This window comes from Macrobrachium nipponense, chromosome 29 (assembly GCF_015104395.2).
Source record: "Macrobrachium nipponense isolate FS-2020 chromosome 29, ASM1510439v2, whole genome shotgun sequence".
In the NCBI taxonomy this organism is placed as follows: Eukaryota; Metazoa; Arthropoda; class Malacostraca; order Decapoda; family Palaemonidae; genus Macrobrachium; species Macrobrachium nipponense.
The window spans coordinates 6,769,228-6,789,227 of record NC_061092.1 but is presented as its reverse complement, the minus strand read 5'-3'; the positions used below and the strand labels follow the sequence as shown (position 1 = coordinate 6,789,227).

Here is a 20,000-nt window from a genome sequence, read left to right as displayed (position 1 = left end):
TATAATATCACAAAAACTTCGACGTGCAAATCACTGACCCTATAAATAAACCGTTATTTCTATTGTCAATGTGCGGACTATCAGCAAAAATAGATTGTTTATTCGCATATCTGCGATAACAACTGTCTCATATCGAAGTCATTCCTAACTTTGTCAAATGGTCAAAGTTCGTTCTGCGAGCATGCGCCCTGCCGACAATGATTGGCTGAGGATCCCAAGTGATAAAAAGAAAGAAGAAGAAGAAGACAAAAAAGCAGCGAAGCTATTGCCTGGCATTCACAGTAGTCCATCGGAGAGCGGCTAGGCTGCAGGTAAGGCCCAACACTTTCTGTAGAAGAGGATTTCTTTAAACTATAAGATACGTAACGTAACGTAACGTATGTTGAGTTTCGATGTAAGTGAAATTTTACTGTATTGGTAATACAGTTATATGTACTTATAAGTGATATTTTCGTCATAAACCATTTCCCAACTTTTGGGAAGTGTTGTAGCAGAACAGTAGAGCCTATCTGCTGGCCTCATGGCTTTAATTTTGGTCATTGGCTGACGCTGGTGCCCATTCACAGATGGGGTGACTGGTGGGCAACAGGCGTGTAACCAAATCATAGACACGACACACACACACACACACACATTATATTATATATATATATATATATATATATATATATATATATATATATATATATATATATATATAATGCACTGCAGATGCAAGTAGAGGTCTAGGCACAAGATGAATTCCACATTCCATATTGACATTTGCCTTAAATCCGAAATTACTTCACTTACGCATAAAACCATTCAAGTTCATGAAAGGCAAAATAATACCATTCTTACATTTACGAAAGGCAAAATAGTAACATTCTGACATTTATGAAACGCAAAACAATAACATTCTCACATTTACGAAAAAGCAAAACAATAGCATTCTTCAATTTACGAAACAGCAAAACAATAACATTCTTACATTTACGAAACGCAAAACAATAGCATTTTTAAATTTACGAAACCAAAACAATAGCATTTTTAAATTTACGAAACCAAAACAATAGCATTTTTAAATTTACGAAACCAAAACAATAGCATTTTTAAATTTACGAAACCAAAACAATAGCATTTTTAAATTTACGAAACCAAAACAATAGCATTTTTAAATTTACGAAAGCAAAACAATAGCACTCTTCAATTTACGAAATGCTAAGTAATAACTTTCTTACATTCACGAACCGCAAAATAATAACATTCTTCAACTTAGGAAATGCAAAACAATAGTATTCTTAAATTTACGAACCGCAAAATAATAACATTCTTACATTTAAGAACCGCAAAATAATAACATTCTTACATTTACGAAACGCAAAATAATAACATTCTTACAAGAACTTTCGTGATCAAGACAGAAAGTATTAAGAATGCCATAAATAATAATCAAGAGCAGCAAATTGGTGTCATGAACAATGCAAAGAAGCAATGGTGTGAATAATAATCGCAATGAAGATATCAATACTTTAGTAAAATATTGCGTTCATGTACGCTGTTTTTGAAGTCCATAATATCACGTGACAGTACTCATTACGGATAAAGTATGACATTACAGGTAACGTGCAAGTTACTGGTGACACCTTGATTATGAATGAATACATTAATACAGACTGAATACACAATTCTCACACATTCTGTATTCTCATATTTTCATAAGACCGAACCTCTAAAGAATATTGTTTTTTACTTGTGATATTTCACTAACCATGAATTTTAGTGTGTGTGTGTGTGTTTTATTACCTCGCATTTGTCATGGTTTTTCAGTTTTTGATTTCTTATAACCCGGTTTAATTGCGACTTGTTCAAGCCATATTTTTCCAGGGGGTGCCTACAATATAACATGTATCTTCAGAGAGAGAGAGAGAGAGAGAGAGTGGTGGAAGAGGGTGGGGGGAGTGTTCCCAAAAATCGTAGTAGAAGTCTGGCAGAAAAAAGGAATCGGTGAATATCTTAATAAACGGACAAATAAATAGAAATAGAACAAGAGAACAAAGTGCGGAATCCCAAATATCGTTTAAATTTATTGGCAAATGTACTTTTTGGGTGTGAAAATCTGTTACAGGAGAAACGGCGCTATTGATACATTTTCTCGTTATTAACGAGACAAATGAGCGTTATTGCACACCAGTCGATTTAAATTGCTCAAGAAAGGAAGAAAAACCCAATAAAAGATATTTCATTTTACTCTACTTCGGTGATCGCCTCATTAAGCGTAGCATTCCTCACTTCCCGCCATTGCATCGTTGGAATTTTGCTAAATTCAAATTATATGCAAATGCTCTTGCTTTTTTTTTTGTTTTTTTTTTTTTTTTTTTTTTTTAATGACGATCATGATAGCACAGGAATACAACTTTCTTAAATGTATCTCTCGTTTACCTTACTCTGAATCAATTAATGGTGCCAATAAAATCTTTTAAAAGGTGAACTAACATCCGTAATAATTCAAACTATGCACCGAAATTGCAGGGTATCAAAAGGCGTACCTTTGCAACCACTGACTCATCAAGATATGTCGATGAAAAATGAAGAGCAATGCTTAGCATTTATTTTCGTGGCATTAAGCACTTATTTCTGCAAAAGAACCTTTATTGAATTGTTCAACATTCATCGGAAAGCGGACAATTAGTCTTCATTACACTCTTATCTGATCACTGGTTTTGCGACGCTCGAACATATTATTCATACTTAAGGATGACATTCCTTTTATAACGCGACCAAAGCGTTAGGAGTTTACCAAGATACGTATTAACAGCCCTACGGTGTGTAGAATAGAATAGAATACTATAGAATTTAGGCCAAAAGCCAAGCTAAAGGGAAATTTATAGTTAAAAGTTTGAAAGGTGTAACAGGAGGAAAACCTCAAAGCAGTTGCACTATGAAATAACTGTCAGAGAAAGTGGAAATTCAGATGGAAGAAAGAATATGAACGGAGGTACAGTAAACAGGAATGATAGCGGTTGCAGCTAACGCCCCTAGCTGCAAAGACATTTATGTAGTGCCGGACAGTGCACCACGTGAGGTATACTGACATCACTACCTCCCTACGGGCCTGCGGTGTGTATAACAAGCCCTGGTACTAATTTATATTGACCTAAATCATTAGTTTTACCTAATCGCGTACAATACCAATTTAGTCACATACATACTTCATACATCAGTAATACAAAGGGTGGCTTATTGGGCTATTGTCAATCCGAAATCCATACGAATAACAGATCCCAAATTTTGTTGTTACGGCGTCACAATGACCAGCAAACTTAGCCACTTTGTCCGCTGTAACGATTCGAGATTGCATCTTCGGAAAACCCTTCTGCTACCGAACTAGGTTTTTATGAATGAAGTTTTTTTATTAATTTATTTACCTTCACGGTTAATGTCACCGGATAGTTGCGTATAGTGGGAAGGATTTTTGGATTTTTCTTGTGTCAAACTGACTAGAAGTTATAGTTAGCGTCATGCTTCGATATGCTGTTCTATTATTATTATTATTATTATTATTATTATTTATTATTATTATTATTATTATTATTTTATTGAAAGTAATTGCTGCCTCAGCTGCGTTAATTTTATAAAGAATTTGACTATCGCCACCGGATATTTTTAATAAAATTAAATCGACTTTGACTATTACCTATTTGAGACATGCCAACCTTCGGTGCGTTGCTCAACAGTTTAAGGAACAATGAGAAAACAATAATTATAAAAATAGAGAAGAACCTTTATAAAATTAACGTGCTGAGGCAGCAATTACTTTCAATAAAACATGTTTAAAACAGGGTTTACTTCCAGCATATTATTATTATTATTTATTTCTTTTGGTCTATCACAGTCCTCCAGTTCGACTGAGGGATATTTGATAGTGACAGTGTGGGGTCCGGGTTGCATCCTGCCTCCTTAGGAGTCCTATCATTCTTTTGTTTAACTATGTGCGCCGTTTCTAGGATCGCACTCTTCTGCATGAGTCCTGGAGCTACTTTAGCCTCTAGTTATTCTAGATTCCTTTTTCAGGAATCTGGGATCGAGCCAACTGTCCTATGATTATTATGGTACAATTTCCCACTGGCATATCCCATATCTATTATTTTACCTCTCTTTTGTATATATCTAAAAAAGTAGGTTCACCGTGGGAAACAAACTTGGAAATGTCGGAGAGAATAGTTTCCATTTTTTGTATGTAATCAGTCTTATTCTCTCAGTCTTATTCTCCCGGGACGCCTGGCGGGCCGTCGCCCGCCCGTCGCCCGCCGTCCCGGGACGCCAGGCGGGCCGTCGCCCGCCCGTACCCGGGACGCCAGGCGGGCCGTCGTGCCCGCCCGTCCCGGACGCCTGGCGGGCGTTCGCCCGCCCGTCCGGGACGCCAGCGGGCCCGTCGCCGCCCGTCCCGGGACGCCAGGCGGGCCGTCGCCCGCCCGTCCCGGGACGCCAGGCGGGCCGGTCGCCCGCCCGTCCCGGGACGCCAGGCGGGCCGTCGCCCGCCCGTCCCGGGACGGGCGGGCGACGGGCGGGCGAACGGCCCGCCAAGGCCGCCCGGGAGAAAATAAGACTGAGAGAATAAGACTGATTACATACAAAAAATGGAAACTATTCTCTCGACAATTCCAAGTTTGTTTCCCACGGTGAACCTACTTTTTTAGATATATACAAAAGAGAGGATAAAATTAATAGATTCTTGAGAAAAATAAAAAATGATAGTATAATAAATGAAACTACCCATCAACAGCTGTTGTGGACTGGCTCCTCTTTCAGCATTCTTTATGGTTTACCGAAATTCACAAGCCTGACCCACCTCTAAGACCAATCATGGCTGCTTCCAATAGTCCATCTTTTTCCATCTCAAAATTTCTGGCAGGACTTTTATCCGAATTTTGTAACGGTGAATTTTCCTCAAATAATGGATCTGAATTTCAACAATTAATTTCTAGACAGGATGGAGACTATTTTATGGCTAGTTTTGATGTGGAATCTCTTTTCACAAATGTTCCACTCAATGAAACCATTAGCATTATTTTAAACAAAATTTTTTGTTTTCCAACGATGATACTATTTTTTATGGTTTTAATCGGGCTACTTTTAAACAATTACTTGATCTTGCTGTGCAAGATTCTATGTTCATTTTTAACAATCGGCTCTATTCGCAGGTCGATGGAGTCGTCATGGGGGTCTCCTTTAGGCCCTATCTTTGCTAACTTTTTTTATGTCAGACTTGGAGTCGAAGTTTTTAAATGGTTGTAGTTCTCTTTTAGACCATCTTTTTTATCGTTAGATACGTTGATGATACCTTCGCGTTATTCCAACATCCTTGGCAATGTTCCTTATTTTTAGAATTTATTAATCACGCTCACCCGAATATTAAGTTTACAGTAGAGGTTGAAAAAGAAGGTACTTTACCTTATTTAGATTTGAGAATCACTAGAAATAATTCAGAATTTGCCACTGTCGGTCTACAGAAAAAACGGACCTATACAGGAACTCACTAATAAGTTTTTATAGTTCCTGTCAACATTCTTTTAAATTAAACATCCATCCACATTGGTAAATAGGGACCCTAAAGTATTCATCTTCTTGGAAAATTTTTCATGACGAGATTTCATTTTTGCTGAGTTTTTTTAAGTCCAATTCTTTTCCACAAGACGTAGTTTTGAAATTGTCTACCAGATACTTTCGAAGTTTTTTCAGCCTTTATCTCCTAATTTTGATGTTCCTAAAAGGTTATTTTATGCTACTATTCCTCATATTTCTGATCTGAAATTCATATCCAGTTTAAAACAAATCATTGACAGAATTCCATGTCTCAAGGTCAAATTAATATCAAACAATCCTTGTACCATAGGTTCCTTTTTAATTTCAAAGATCGCCTTCAGCCCTTCATGAGATCCACGCCATATATAAATTTACAGGCCCTGGATGTCCAGGTTCTTATGTTGGATCAACTCGAGGTTGCTTGAGGGTTCGATATTGCAGTCATTTAGGTTTTAGTTTCCGAACAGGACAAAGAATAAAGCAACCTGAATTTTTTCTAATATCAGGAACCATGCTTTTAATTGCAAGATTGAGCTTCAGAAAGAACAGTTCACAATAATAGATCATGTCAAACATCCTGATCACTTAACTAACCCTCGGAGTCATTATATATTAAGAAACTTATTCCTTCGTTAAATGGTAATACTTCTTCACCTCTAATCACCTGGCATAGTTAACGTCGTCACCTGCTTTTGACGACAGGCCATTCCATCTTCTTCTCATCAGGTTGACTTTTGGTTGTTTATCTGGTTTTGGGTGGGTCTCTCTCTTTTTACTGTTTTTACTTTGTACTTTTTTTTTGTTTTTGGTTAAGTTCTAAGACTTTTTAATTTTAATTTCATGTGAGCTTCTGTTGGATTTTGGTTTTATGGGCTTTATATGTTATTTATTTGTCTATTGCTCTTTGCAGACTGATGATGCACAGATGTTTTATGTGCGAAACGTTTCATAATAAACTTCATCCTTTTACAACTGGTATCATGGACAGCCTCTGAAGATTCGCATATATATATATATATATATATATATATATATATATATATATATATATATATATATATATATAAATAATCAGTTTGTGTTTGCTACCTCAATAACATAAGTCGTAAGTGAACTGAAAATTTTGCTAATTTGCTGCTATAGATGTTAGTTTTTTTTATAAGGGGTGTCTTGCAGATTACAGAGAAAACAACTCAATAACACTGTTGGTGAAAGATTTGTATCGATCTTGTGAACAGTCGTGTCTGTTGATAAGATACGATAATCTATAGGAATATATAAAAAAAAATGATTACTGACTTCCTATGATCTTTATCTTATTTATTTCACATATTTCCTTCACTGCAACATTTTACAACTCAATCCCAGTCTATCGTCAACAACAAAAACTTCACGCTCACCACCTTATTAACGATATTAGATTATGGCGACTTCACTCTTTGTTCAAGAAAAATACTTGCTTCTCACTCCTCCTTCCTTGGCCTAAGGGTGCGACATCTGGCTGGGTGCTTAATTAGTTACTTGTTGAACTGCTTCGAGTTTCATAGTTGCTGATTCGTGTTCGCTCTGGAATCAGCGGAGGGAACGAACTTTTGTGCGCCATAGTAACATCATGGACATTTAGTTTTCAAGTATACTAATCAAGTTTTCAAGTATAACTAATCCAAGATAAGAAAAAAAAATATATAGCTATATATATATAGATATATATATATATATATATATATATGTATGTATATATATATATGTATTATATATATATATATATATATATATATATATATGATATGTATATATAGGTATTATGTATATATATATATATATATATATATATCTATATATATATATATATACATATATATAATATATATATATATATATTATATATATATATATATATATATATATCTATATAGTATATATATATATATATATATACATACAGAATCACCCTCAACGTTATCTTGCTTTATCCTCAATAGACGAAATACCAACCGGTCCTTTCGTTAATCCGTCCCATTCACCGTTTCCTGTTGTTTTCATTTATTGGCATTCTGTTGTTGTGGTTGAAGATGAAGCTGGCCTTATGCCAGCACGGGCTCTTGCTCATAGACCAGCCTCGGTCTTTCTTGCATCACCTATTGGTAGAAAAGAAAGACTGTGATTATAAAACTGTGTAGGATATTACCAATATTAACCCCTCTCTTTCTCTCTCTCTCTATTGTTATCTCTCAACAAGCTGCTTGTACTTAAATTCCTTTCTTTTTCACTCACGTTCTTCCTCTGTTCACCCAGGGTTCGGTTAACAATGGGCAATTAGTTATTCGTTCTAGTGGCCGGCTATTATACGAAATGAAACTCGTAAAGAATAATAAAAAATTTTCCCGATTTTCATACAAAACTACGATACAGTTTTGAAAGGAAAGCCTTTTTCTAATACCTTTCTATTAAAAAAAAGTCACAAACTAACAGGATAATAAAAAGATAACTCTTTAATTAGAAACTGTTCCCCGTATAATTCTCTCAGCAAACCGAACCCCACTTTTGACACGGGAGCCAGCCAGTAGCCTACCATTCCATTCCTTCGTTATTTTCTGTTTCTCATCTCGTACAAAGAGAAATTCGAACGCCAAATAAGGGGAGAAAATGAGATATATCAGCCTAGTATCTGGAAGAGTAAAACGTGATAATGAATCATTAGTCAAGGATAGTGGCTCAATAGTGAATACTTGAGCGCCGTCTTCTTAAGCAATTTACCGGACGATGCATCTTTTAAGAGCGCTGGCATCTTTGATTTGGCCTCTGATAGTGTGATTCCTTTTCTTGAAGGTACAAGATTTTCGGACAGAAATGCTGAGGACTAACGAAAAAGAAGACAAATAATGATAATTATATTTGCATTGTTACCAGCAGCAGTAATGATAATTGTAGCAGTAGCGACAACAAAAATAATAATAATTATGATGTCAGATGACACCTTCATCACCGCTACAACTATCAATAATACAATCATGATGACGCCGATCACCGCTCTAAGTTTATGACAATCAATAACTTACGCACAATGGCTGGCAAAAGTTTATGAGCTATGCACCGTTGTAACAAGTCGGGAAAGTCTGTGCAATGTTAATTGCTATCGTGAGAACGTCATGCTCTTATAAGAGTTCATGCTGATGAAATATAATATCACAAAAACTTCGACGTGCAAATCACTGACCCTATAAATAAACCGTTATTTCTATTGTCAATGTGCGGACTATCAGCAAAAATAGATTGTTTATTCGCATATCTGCGATAACAACTGTCTCATATCGAAGTCATTCCTAACTTTGTCAAATGGTCAAAGTTCGTTCTGCGAGCATGCGCCCTGCCGACAATGATTGGCTGAGGATCCCAAGTGATAAAAAGAAAGAAGAAGAAGAAGACAAAAAGCAGCGAAGCTATTGCCTGGCATTCACAGTAGTCCATCGGAGAGCGGCTAGGCTGCAGGTAAGGCCCAACACTTTCTGTAGAAGAGGATTTCTTTAAACTATAAGATACGTACCGTAACGTAACGTATGTTGAGTTTCGATGTTAAGGGAAATTTACGGTAATTGGTTAATAAAGTTAGTTATGTACTTAAATAAGCGGATATTTTATTTCGAGTCCATAAAAACCATTTCCCAACTTTTGGGAAGGGTTGTTGTGCAGAAACAGTAGAGCCTATCTGCTGGCCTCATGGCTTTAATTTTGGTCATTGGCTGACGCTGGTGCCCATTCACAGATGGGGTGACTGGTGGGCAACAGGCGTGTAACCAAAGAATCATAGACACGACACACACACACACACACATTTTATATATATATATATATATATATATATATATATATATATATATATATATATATATGCACTGCAGATGCAAGTAGAGGCTAGGCACAAGATGAATTCCACATTCCATATTGACATTTGCCTTAAATCCGAAATTACTTCACTTACGCCATAAACCATTCAAGTTCATGAAAGGCAAAATAAAATACCACCTCTTACATTTACGAAAGGCAAAATAGTAACATTCTGACATTTATGAAACGCAAAACAATAACATTCTCACATTTACGAAAAAACAAAACAATAGCATTCTTCAATTTACGAAACAGCAAAACAATAACATTCTTACATTTACGAAACAAAGCAAAACAATAGCATTTTTAAATTTACGAAACACAAAACCCTAGCATTTTTAAATTTACGAAACCAAAACAATAGCATTTTAAATTTACGAAACCAAAACAATAAGCATTTTTTTAAATTTACGAAACCAAAACAATAGCATTTTTAAATTTACGAAACCAAAAAACAATAGCATTTTTAAATTTACGAAAGCAAAACAATAGCACTCTTCAATTTACGAAATGCTAAGTAATAACTTTCTTACATTCACGAACCGCAAAAGTAATAACTTTCTTCACTTAGGAAATGCAAAAAACAATAGTATTCTTAAATTTACGAACCGCAAAAATAATAACATTCTTACATTTAAGAACCGCAAAATTAATAACATCTTACATTTACGAAACGCAAAATAATAACATTCTTACAAGAACTTTCGTGATCAAGACAGAAAGTATTAAGAAATGCCATAAATAATAATCAAGAGCAGCAAATTGTGTCTGAGCAATGCAAAGAAGCAATGGTGTGGATAATATCGCAATGAAGATATCAATACTTTAGTAAAATATTGCGTTCATGTAAGCTGTTTTTGAAGCCCATAATATCACGTGACAGTACTCATTACGGATAAAGTATGACATTACAGGTAACGTGCAAGTTACTGGTGACACCTTGATTATGAATGAATACATTAATACAGACTGAATACACAATTCTCACACATTCTGTATTCTCATATTTTCATAAGACCGAACCTCTAAAGAATATTGTTTTTTACTTGTGATATTTCACTAACCATGAATTTTAGTGTGTGTTTTGTTACCTCGCATTTGTCATGGTTTTCCAGTTTTTGATTTCCTATAACCCGGTTTAATTGCGACTTATTCAAGCCATATTTTTCCAGGGGGTGCCTACAATATAACATGTATCTTCAGAGAGAGAGAGAGAGAGAGAGAGAGAGAGAGAGAGAGAGAGAGAGAGAGAGGTGGAAGAGGGTGGGGGGAGTGTTCCCAAAAATCGTAGTAGAAGTCTGGCAGAAAAAATGAATCGGTGAATATCTTAATAAACGGACAAATAAATAGAAATAGAACAAGAGAACACAGTGCGGAATCCCAGATATCGTTTAAATTTATTGGCAAATGTACTTTCTGGGTGTGAAAATCTGTTAAAGTTACGGGAGAAACGGCGCTATTGATACATTTTCTCGTTATTAACGAGACAAATGAGCGTTATTGCACACCAGTCGATTTAAATTGCTCAAGAAAGGAAGAAAAACCCAATAAAAGATATTTATTTTTACACTACTTCGGTGATCGCCTCATTAAGCGTAGCATTCCTCACTTCCCGCAATTGTATCGTTGGAATTTCTGAAATTCAAATTGGATGTAAATGCTCTTGCTTTTTTTTTTTATGACGATCATGATAGCACAGAAATACAACTTTCTTAAATGGTATCTCTCGTTTACCTTACTCTGAATCAAATAATGGTGCCAATGAAATCTTTTAAAAGGTGAACTACATCCGTAATAATTCAAACTATGCACCGAAATTGCAGGGTATCAAAAGGTACCTTTGCAACGACTGACTCATCAAGATATGTCGATGAAAAATGAAGAGCAATGCTTAGCATTTATTTTCGTGGCATTAAGCAACTTATTTCTGCAAAAGAACCTTTATTGAATTGTTCAACATTCATCGGAAAGCGGACAATTAGTCTTCATTACACTCTTATCTGATCACTGGTTTTGCGACGCTCGAACATATTATTCATACTTAAGGATGACATTCCTTTTATAACGCGACCAAAGCGTTAGGAGTTTACCAAGATACGTATTAACAGCCCTACGGTGTGTAGAATAGAATAGAATACTATAGAATTTAGGCCAAAAGCCAAGAGAATGGAAAATTTATAGTAAAAGGTTTGAAAGGTGTAACAAGGGGAAAACCTCAAAGCAGTTGCACTATGAAACAACTGTCAGAGAAAGTGGAAAGTCAGATGGAAGAAAGAGAATATGAACGGAGGTACAGTAACAGGAATGAAAGCGGGTGCAGCTAAGCCTCTAGCTGCAAAGACATTTATGTAGTGCCTACAGTGCACCACGTGAGGTATACTGGCATCACTACCTCCCTACGGGGCCTGCGGTGTGTATAACAAGCCCTGGTACTAATTTATATTGACCTAAATCATTAGTTTACCTAATCGCGTACAATACCCAATTTAGTCACTCATACATACTTCATACATCAGTAATACAAAGGGTGGCTTATTGGGCTATTGTCAATCCGAAATCCATACGAATAACAGATCCCAAATTTGTTACGGCGTCACAATGACCAGCAAACTTAGCCACTTTGTCCGCTGTAACGATTCGAGATTGCATCTTCGGAAAACCCTTCTGCTACCGAACTAGGTTTTTATGAATGGAGTTCTTTATTAATTTATTTACCTTCACGTAATGTCACCGGATAGTTGCGTATAGTGGGGATTGGATTTTTCTGTGTCAAACTGACTAGAAGTTATAGTTAGCGTCATGCTTCGATATGCTGTTATACTACTACTACTATTATTATTATTATTATTATTATTATTATTATTATTATTATTATTATTATTATTATTATTATTATTATTATTTTATTGAAAGTAATTGCTGCCTCAGCTGCGTTAATTTTATAAAGAATTTGACTATCGCCACCAGATATTTTTAATAAAATTAAATCGACTTTGACTATTACCTATTTGAGACATGCCAACCTTCGGTGCGTTGCTCAACAGTTTAAGCAACAATGAGAAAATAATAATTATAAAAATAGAGGAGAACCTTTATAAAATTAACGTGGCTGAGGCAGCAATTACTTTCAATAAAACATGTTTAAAACAGGGTTTACTTCCAGCATATTATTATTATTATTTATTTCTCGTGGTCTATCACAGTCCTCCAATTCGACTGAGTAATATTTATAGTGATAGTGTGGGGTTCCGGGTTGCATCCTGCCTCCTTAGGAGTCCATCACTTTTCTAACTATGTGCGCCGTTTCTAGGATCACACTCTTCTGCATGAGTCCTGGAGCTACTTCAGCCTCTAGTTATCCTAGATTCCTTTTCAGGGATCTTGGGATCCTGCCAACTGTTCCTATGATTATGGGTACAATTTCCATTGGCATATCCCATATCCTTCTTATTTCTATTTTCAAGTCTTGATACTTATCCATTTTTTCCCTCTCTTTCTCTTCAACTCTGGTGTCCCATGGTATTGCGACATCAATGCACTCTGATACTTTCTTCTTGATTTTGTCAATCAACGTCACGTCTGGTCTATTTGCACGTATCACCCTATCCGTTCTGATACCATAGTCCCAGAAGATCTTTGCCTGATCGTTTTCTATCACTCCTTCAGGTTAGTGCTCGTACTACTTATTACTGCAAGGTAGCTGATGTTTCTTGCACAGGCTCCAGTGGAGGGCTTTTGTTGCCACTGAATCATGCCTCTTTTTGCACTGGTTTTGTGCAAATGCCGGACATTCGTTTGCTATGTGGTTTATTATTATTATTATTATTATTATTATTATTATTATTATTATTATTATTATTATCAAGCTAGTTTTACCAGACCACTGAGCTAACTATAAACTCCCACAGGGCTGGGCCGGAGGAATTGTTTTTAACTTTTATTGCTTTTTTTGATATATTGTCGATTAACTTACAATTTTTCAAAAAGTTTATAACTGGTTCAATTGCAAAGTTTGAAGTTCCTGACGAAATTTAACTGAACGATTTATTTCCAAAACCTGACAGCCGTTGCTGATTATACTTAAGAGAAAATGAATGATAATAAGGAACAATTGATTGACTGATTGATTGATTGCGAGTTATCTGGTGTCACATAATAAGGAATAATGATTGAATGTGAAAGACAGAGCAATTAAAAACAGAACAAAATAATTACCCCCAATCTTCAGTAAACGCCATGCTTAGATGTGCAACTACGAGAAAAGGAGAAAATAAAAAAATAAAATAATAAAGATTAATTGAATACGAAAGATAGAGCAATGAAAAAAACAGAAAAGTTGAACAGTTTAGCTGATAAGCAAAAGGAACAATTAAGAAAAATAAGCAGCACGACTTGAAATCTACAGACAACCTACAAAAGACCGATTCAACGACAATGTCGGAAAGAACGCAAGGAAGTTGACGGATGCAAAACGTACTTTGCCCTATTATTCTATAATAATATGAGGCTTCTATGTCAAGTTCACCAGGACGAGATCAGGATGAATAGAACGCCATCTCGCATGCCATCGTCTTGCCGGCCGCTTTTGGCCGAGGTTAAGATAAAGAAAAGTCATCATCAGTCACCATTTGACCTTATCAGAGCTAAGAACAGGGAACTTCTCTTAAACCGGATTCAGGTGGTCTCTACACCTCACCGACCCGACCGCGTCCATGGCTTCTTCATTAGCCAGATGGCATTGAAAAGACACAAGTAAGGTTATTCATGTCCTTTAGCTGGGCAAATACCCAGAGATCAACAGCGACCTCTCTCTCCTCTATTATAAGGTCGTGAAAGTGGGAGAGAATGCGCGGTCAAACATTTTTGCCATAGTGACCCTTCCTTTCCTTGCTATCCCGTTTTCTTCTATAGTAAGCCCCGTTGGGAAGGAAAAGCCGTCAGTGCATGTAACGCGGCGCACTGTAGGGAATATTTAAAATTTCTTTGCAGCTTACCTTCGGCTCCTAGCTTCAACCCCTTTCATCCCTTTTACTGTACCTCCGTTCTTATTACCTTTCATCCGTTTCATAATGCGACTGCGAGGTTTTCCTTCTGTCACACCTTTCAAAACCTTTCTACTCATCAGTTTCCTTTTCAGCGCTGAATGACCTCATAGGTCCCAGCGCTTGGCTTTGGGCCTAAATTCTATATTACCTCCCTCCTTCCTTCCTTCCTTACTTCTATGGTAAGTGTCCGGGTATCCATCCAGCCTATATGTCACAATGATCCGCAGGGACGAACTAACCCTGTGTACTCTATTTTAACCCTGGACGAGATAAGATGTGTACTGAGGGCAAAGCCGAGGATTTAGGATCAGTCTTTTGTATATTAATTCAGTGGGACAAGTGCGTTCATTGACACACAAAACAGTTCGCTTAACGCTGCTTTTTTTGGGGCCTAGTACGATCTTCTTTTATTTATTAAATAAAATAATGAACATGGACGATGTGGGACTACGTGAGCAAAGAAAGGTATAAAAACACACACACACACACACACACACACACACACACACACACACACACATATATATATATATATATATATATATATATATATATATATATATATATGTAATATATAACATTTGTATATACAGATAAATTCCATATCTGTAAATAAACCCATGACCCAAGGGGTCATTGGCGAATTAGGAGTGTAACCGCAAAGTCATAACAAGACTTGAAACTAGACCATGCTATGCAATGCTTGCAGTAGCCTGGTTTGCGTTTGCACGTCGAATCATTTTATGTGTTTCGTAAACAGGTCACAACACCTTCCATGGGAAGCGGTTGACCAATTCACCTATAGCGGAAACACATGACTTCCGAGCGTAGGGCTAGTGTTTCATTTTATTCTTGTTGTTAAAACAAAATAAAATCGCTGAGATAGCTAGTGTTCCGCTATCGACGCGATGCTCCTATATTTCAGTTCAACTTAGATTTCTCAACGGAGCGGTCATCCGACCAAACCATTCCTATTCTCCAGTGATGGAGCTAAGAAATAAAGTTGTTAAGTTACTCAGTCCGTTTGAGTCATCTCCCTTATTCTAAAGAAGAACCAAATCTACTAGATATCACTCAGACGAGAGGGGAAAGTAGAACTACAATGCTTACGTATAACAGTCGTAAGAAAAGACATACAAACCATTATGATAAGTGGACAAGCGGACAGTAATAAATGGTGGCAGCCCTAATTCTACAGTTAGAAAAGAACCATATACGTCTGCCGAAGAAATGGAATCATCGAAAATCAGCTATAAATCAGAAATAAACTGAGGAAACAGGATCTTCAATCAACAAGCAACTGTAAACATCCTACGAATACGAAGAAATGTCCTTCATCGAGACGAATTCAAGCATCAACATCGACGTTTAGTGAACGACTTTCATCACATATCTTCAAGAATCAAACCGGACGTCAACGCAGCATCAGATCTTCAACGGGAAAGGAAGCATTCACCAAAACAAACAACGCACGACCAGAAGCCAAGACGAAGAGTTTGGGTCAAGAACGAAGCAACACGAGAGAGAGAGAGAGAGAGAGAGAGGCTGTGACGTCATCACGACAACAGTTTTCCTGCAACGCGAGAGAGAGAGAGGCTGTGACGTCATCGTAACACAACAGTCTCCCAGCATATATACCAAAGCTAAGTACATCCTATATCGTTCCAGGTTTTATCAGTGTAGTGTTTTACATCACGAGTCGATCGTCCATTATTCCTGGGGTGAGTTAGACGTAATCTTAAGCTTCCTTCATTACAGGAATCTATCTTCAACTACGAATTCTCGCCCGCAGAATTTTTTTTCTCTTTGTTGCTAATCCCTTTTTCTTCCAGAAGTTCTCCGGAAAATATCTTTATCACATTATCTGGTATTAATTATTACCATTTGGGGGTGGGGAACTTTCCTATTAATTGCAACACACTTTTATTTTTTATTGCATATGCGTTTACGCAGTGGTCGTGTGTACTCTTATAGATACTTTGATAGGATCGCAAGGAATCGTAGTGATAAGAAAAAAGTAAAAGTTAACATGGCAACTACTGTGGCTGGTTCTCCCGCACCTGGTAACCCCAATCCCGTGGTTACTGTAGTCAGTGCGAGGTCAGCAATAGTCCCTTTTCAAGGTCGGGTCAATGGGTTCCTGCCTCAAAACGTTGAGTCATGGATCTCATCAGTAGATGCTCATTTAAATGCAAAATGCATCACAGACCCATCTGTACAATTACAGGAAGCTAAAAGCTTCATAGACTTTGCTAAAGGAGATGCAAGCGCATATCTTAGAGGAGTCTCCTTCCAAGAGGCGGTTACATGGGACGATTTCAGAGTTTAGGCTACGTGCTATATGGTGGTGAAGAGGCCTTAGACATAGTGTTGGCTTTAAGGAACATCCTTAATCAAGCCTCTATGACTCAGCTTAATGTTGTAGAACGGGCGGCAGTAATTGCCGACCGGCTAAATGAATATCAAGATAACTTACGTTAACTCCAGTGGGTTACAAGATCCAATATCGCTGTGAAAGATTTCATACGGGTAATATATTTGACTTGTATGACAGTCATGTTGCCTGAAGCTTTAGTGCAGTGTTTTGACAAAAAGCTAACGCCCGACAGTACGGAACTAGATGTGTATAAACAGATCAAAAAGCACATGTCTGAGTGTACTGACCTTGATCCCTTGCTTACTCAAGTTTTTGCAAAAAATGAGAATAAGCCACAACAAGTAAACGTGGTTAATAATAATCAAGCTGCAGAGATGACTTGTTACAATTGCAAACGGCCAGGACACATGATTTTCAGACTGTCGGACGCATTTTTGTTCAATTCATAAACAATTCCACTCATTCATATAATCGATGCTTCTCGCGGAATCAACAGCAGAATCCTAGAAACACGCAAACAGTAGCCAATGAAAACAAAAAGAAGAATCCTCGTACTTTAAGAAGAAGCAGGCGAACAGCAATGCTGTTCAACATCACAAACAAACAAATCGTGCTTCAAGTAAAACTCTGTTCCCGGGCCGTCTAGCCAGAACTCGCAAGGTCAGGGCGATTTTCGAGTGTGCAAAACAAAGCAAATACCACGTAGTCAACTCCAAAGGGGGAGAGGATGATGTTGGGTCATTCATATCAACATCCTTTGTACCAAATAATCAATTTAATCATTTACCAGATCATTGTGAGGCAATCGATTTTCCTATGAAACACACGGCCCGAATCCAAAAATCAGTGCAGGTTCCCGTAGATTTGCAACAAATTCACGCAATTATAAGTCAAAATGAGTTACGCCCAACCTTACACGCAGTAAATTTAGAGCACAAGTCCTTCACATTATTTTTTTATTCTGGTAGTCCACGTAATATCATGGATTTGCGGACTCACCACTTGTTATTTTCGAACTTCCTTAAAGAGAAGTCTGGAATAAGGCTCTCGGGTATAGGAAATAATGAATCAAATGTGGTAGGAGATAAACTCCATGTTCAGTAAACAGGTCGGTAAGCACACGTTTTCCGATACCTTTATCGTTGTACAAAACATTGATATGTATCCCGCTGTAATTATAAGGATACCTGTCTATGGCACTCAAAACATTACCTTAGCCCCTGCCAAACACGGCGTGTATATCAAAGGAAAATTCTATAAGTCTTCTAACACCTTAAAATCAGTTTTGGACAAAAAGGAGACAACAAATAAAACAGTAACGTACGTTGAAGAACCAATCACTTGTCTCATGAATCAAGAAATAATCCATGCGACCCAACAGAAATTCTTGCTCACCCGTAATTTCAGCTTGCACGCAAACTCTTGAGCTGAACGTAACTTCGAATATATTAGTGCGTGTAAAGAAAACTTTGCCGGATCGTGAAATGTTAACCTACCTTTCCGACACTCTGAAAACTCACGGATTGTCCGTCACACAAGCCATTTATACAGTCGGCTCACAACAACAATGTAACATTGAAGTCTGTAATCATTTGAATACCACTTTAGTAATTCACAAAAATCAACATATCTTGGATGTGGAAGTTTATAAACATCGCATTCTTACCGTCGCTGAGATCAATCACGCTCAGTCAGTTGCGGATGAATCCCTTTTGCAATCTATAAAAAATAAAATCAATAAAGACATTCAAGAAGAGGAAATTCAGCAGAAATTTCTTAATCTTTTAACTGAATATCATGATGTTTTTTCCACTACGGATGGATCCTTAGGAAAAACGGATGTCATAGTACACCAAATAAGATTAAAAAGAGCGCAGAAAGTTATCTATGTACCTTCGTACAGACTCCCTATGAAATTCCATAATGAGATAAATGATGAAGTAGGTAAAATGCTAGAAGAAGGAGTCATTAAGAAATCGAACAGCCCTTATAATTTTCCGTTAATAGTCGTACCGAAAAAAGATCGAACTTGGCGTATCTGCGTAGACTTCCGTCGCTTAATAGAGGAAACGATCCCTGATCGATTCCCAGTGCCATGTACTGACGAATATTTTATCTTTACTAGGCCAAAACAAATATTTTACCAGTTTGGACTTACTTAAAGGCTTCCACCAGATACCATTAGAGGAAGAGAGTATCCCATACTGCTTCAGTACAGCCAGGGGACATTATGAATTTTTGCGTATGCATTTTGGTTTACGTTGTGCTCCCATAACATTTACTAGAATGATCAACATAGTGTTTGGAGACTTGTTACGGGATATCCTGCATGCCTATATGGACGACCTTGTAATCTTTTCTAACACCTTAGAAGAACATCTACGTAAACTGGAGCTAGTGCTACAGAGACTAAGACAGCATAACTTAAGGGTAAAGATAAGTAAGTGTGAATTTTTCAAACAGAACTAGTCTATTTATGGTTTCAACACGGTGTCTAGTCAAGGTCTTAAAGTAGTCCACGATAAGGTGTCGGCTATCCGTAACTTTCCGATACCTACTAACCGTCATGGGAATACAGCAATTTCTGGGGTGTAGTGGCTATTATAGGCGTTTTATACGCAACTACTCAATAATAGCCGCTCCCCTAACCGATCTTACGAAGAAGGGCGTAGATTTCATATGGTCTGAGAAACATCAACAGGCGTTTGATACCTTGAAAGATAAACTGTGTAGTTCCCCTATCTTAAAATTTCCTGACTTCAGTAAGGAATTCCTTATTGCAACAGGCGCCTCAGACCTAGGAGTAGGTGGGGTATTGCTTCAGCAATATGACAAACAGTTTTTTCCCCCCTGTAGCTTTTTATTCACGTAAACTGAGACCTTCCAAAAGTAATATGCAGTAATAGACAAGGAAGGGCTCGCTATTGTTAATTCACTAGTGCATTTTAAGTTCATAATATAAGGTTACCGTCAAGGTTCTACTGATCATAAGCCCTAACCGACTTCTTTAAAAGGCTTAGTCACCAGCCCCAAACGAACTTGGTGGCATATGATCATCCAAGACTTTGGCGCGAGGATCAGGTATTACCTGGGAAAGCAAATATCATTGCCCCCATGACGCATTATCA

The 20,000-nt window shown here is 37.1% G+C and overlaps 1 long non-coding RNA gene across 1 annotated transcript in view; it reads right to left on the bottom strand.

Annotated features, from left to right (window-relative positions):
* LOC135206079 (uncharacterized) overlaps nucleotides 1-7,677 on the bottom strand; it is a 40,045-nt gene extending 32,368 nt beyond the window's left edge. The window contains exon 1 of the long non-coding RNA XR_010312672.1: nucleotides 7,561-7,677. This is a non-coding gene — a long non-coding RNA (uncharacterized LOC135206079). The remainder of the gene's footprint in view (nucleotides 1-7,560) is intronic.
* Between the last annotated feature and the right edge of the window lie 12,323 nt (nucleotides 7,678-20,000).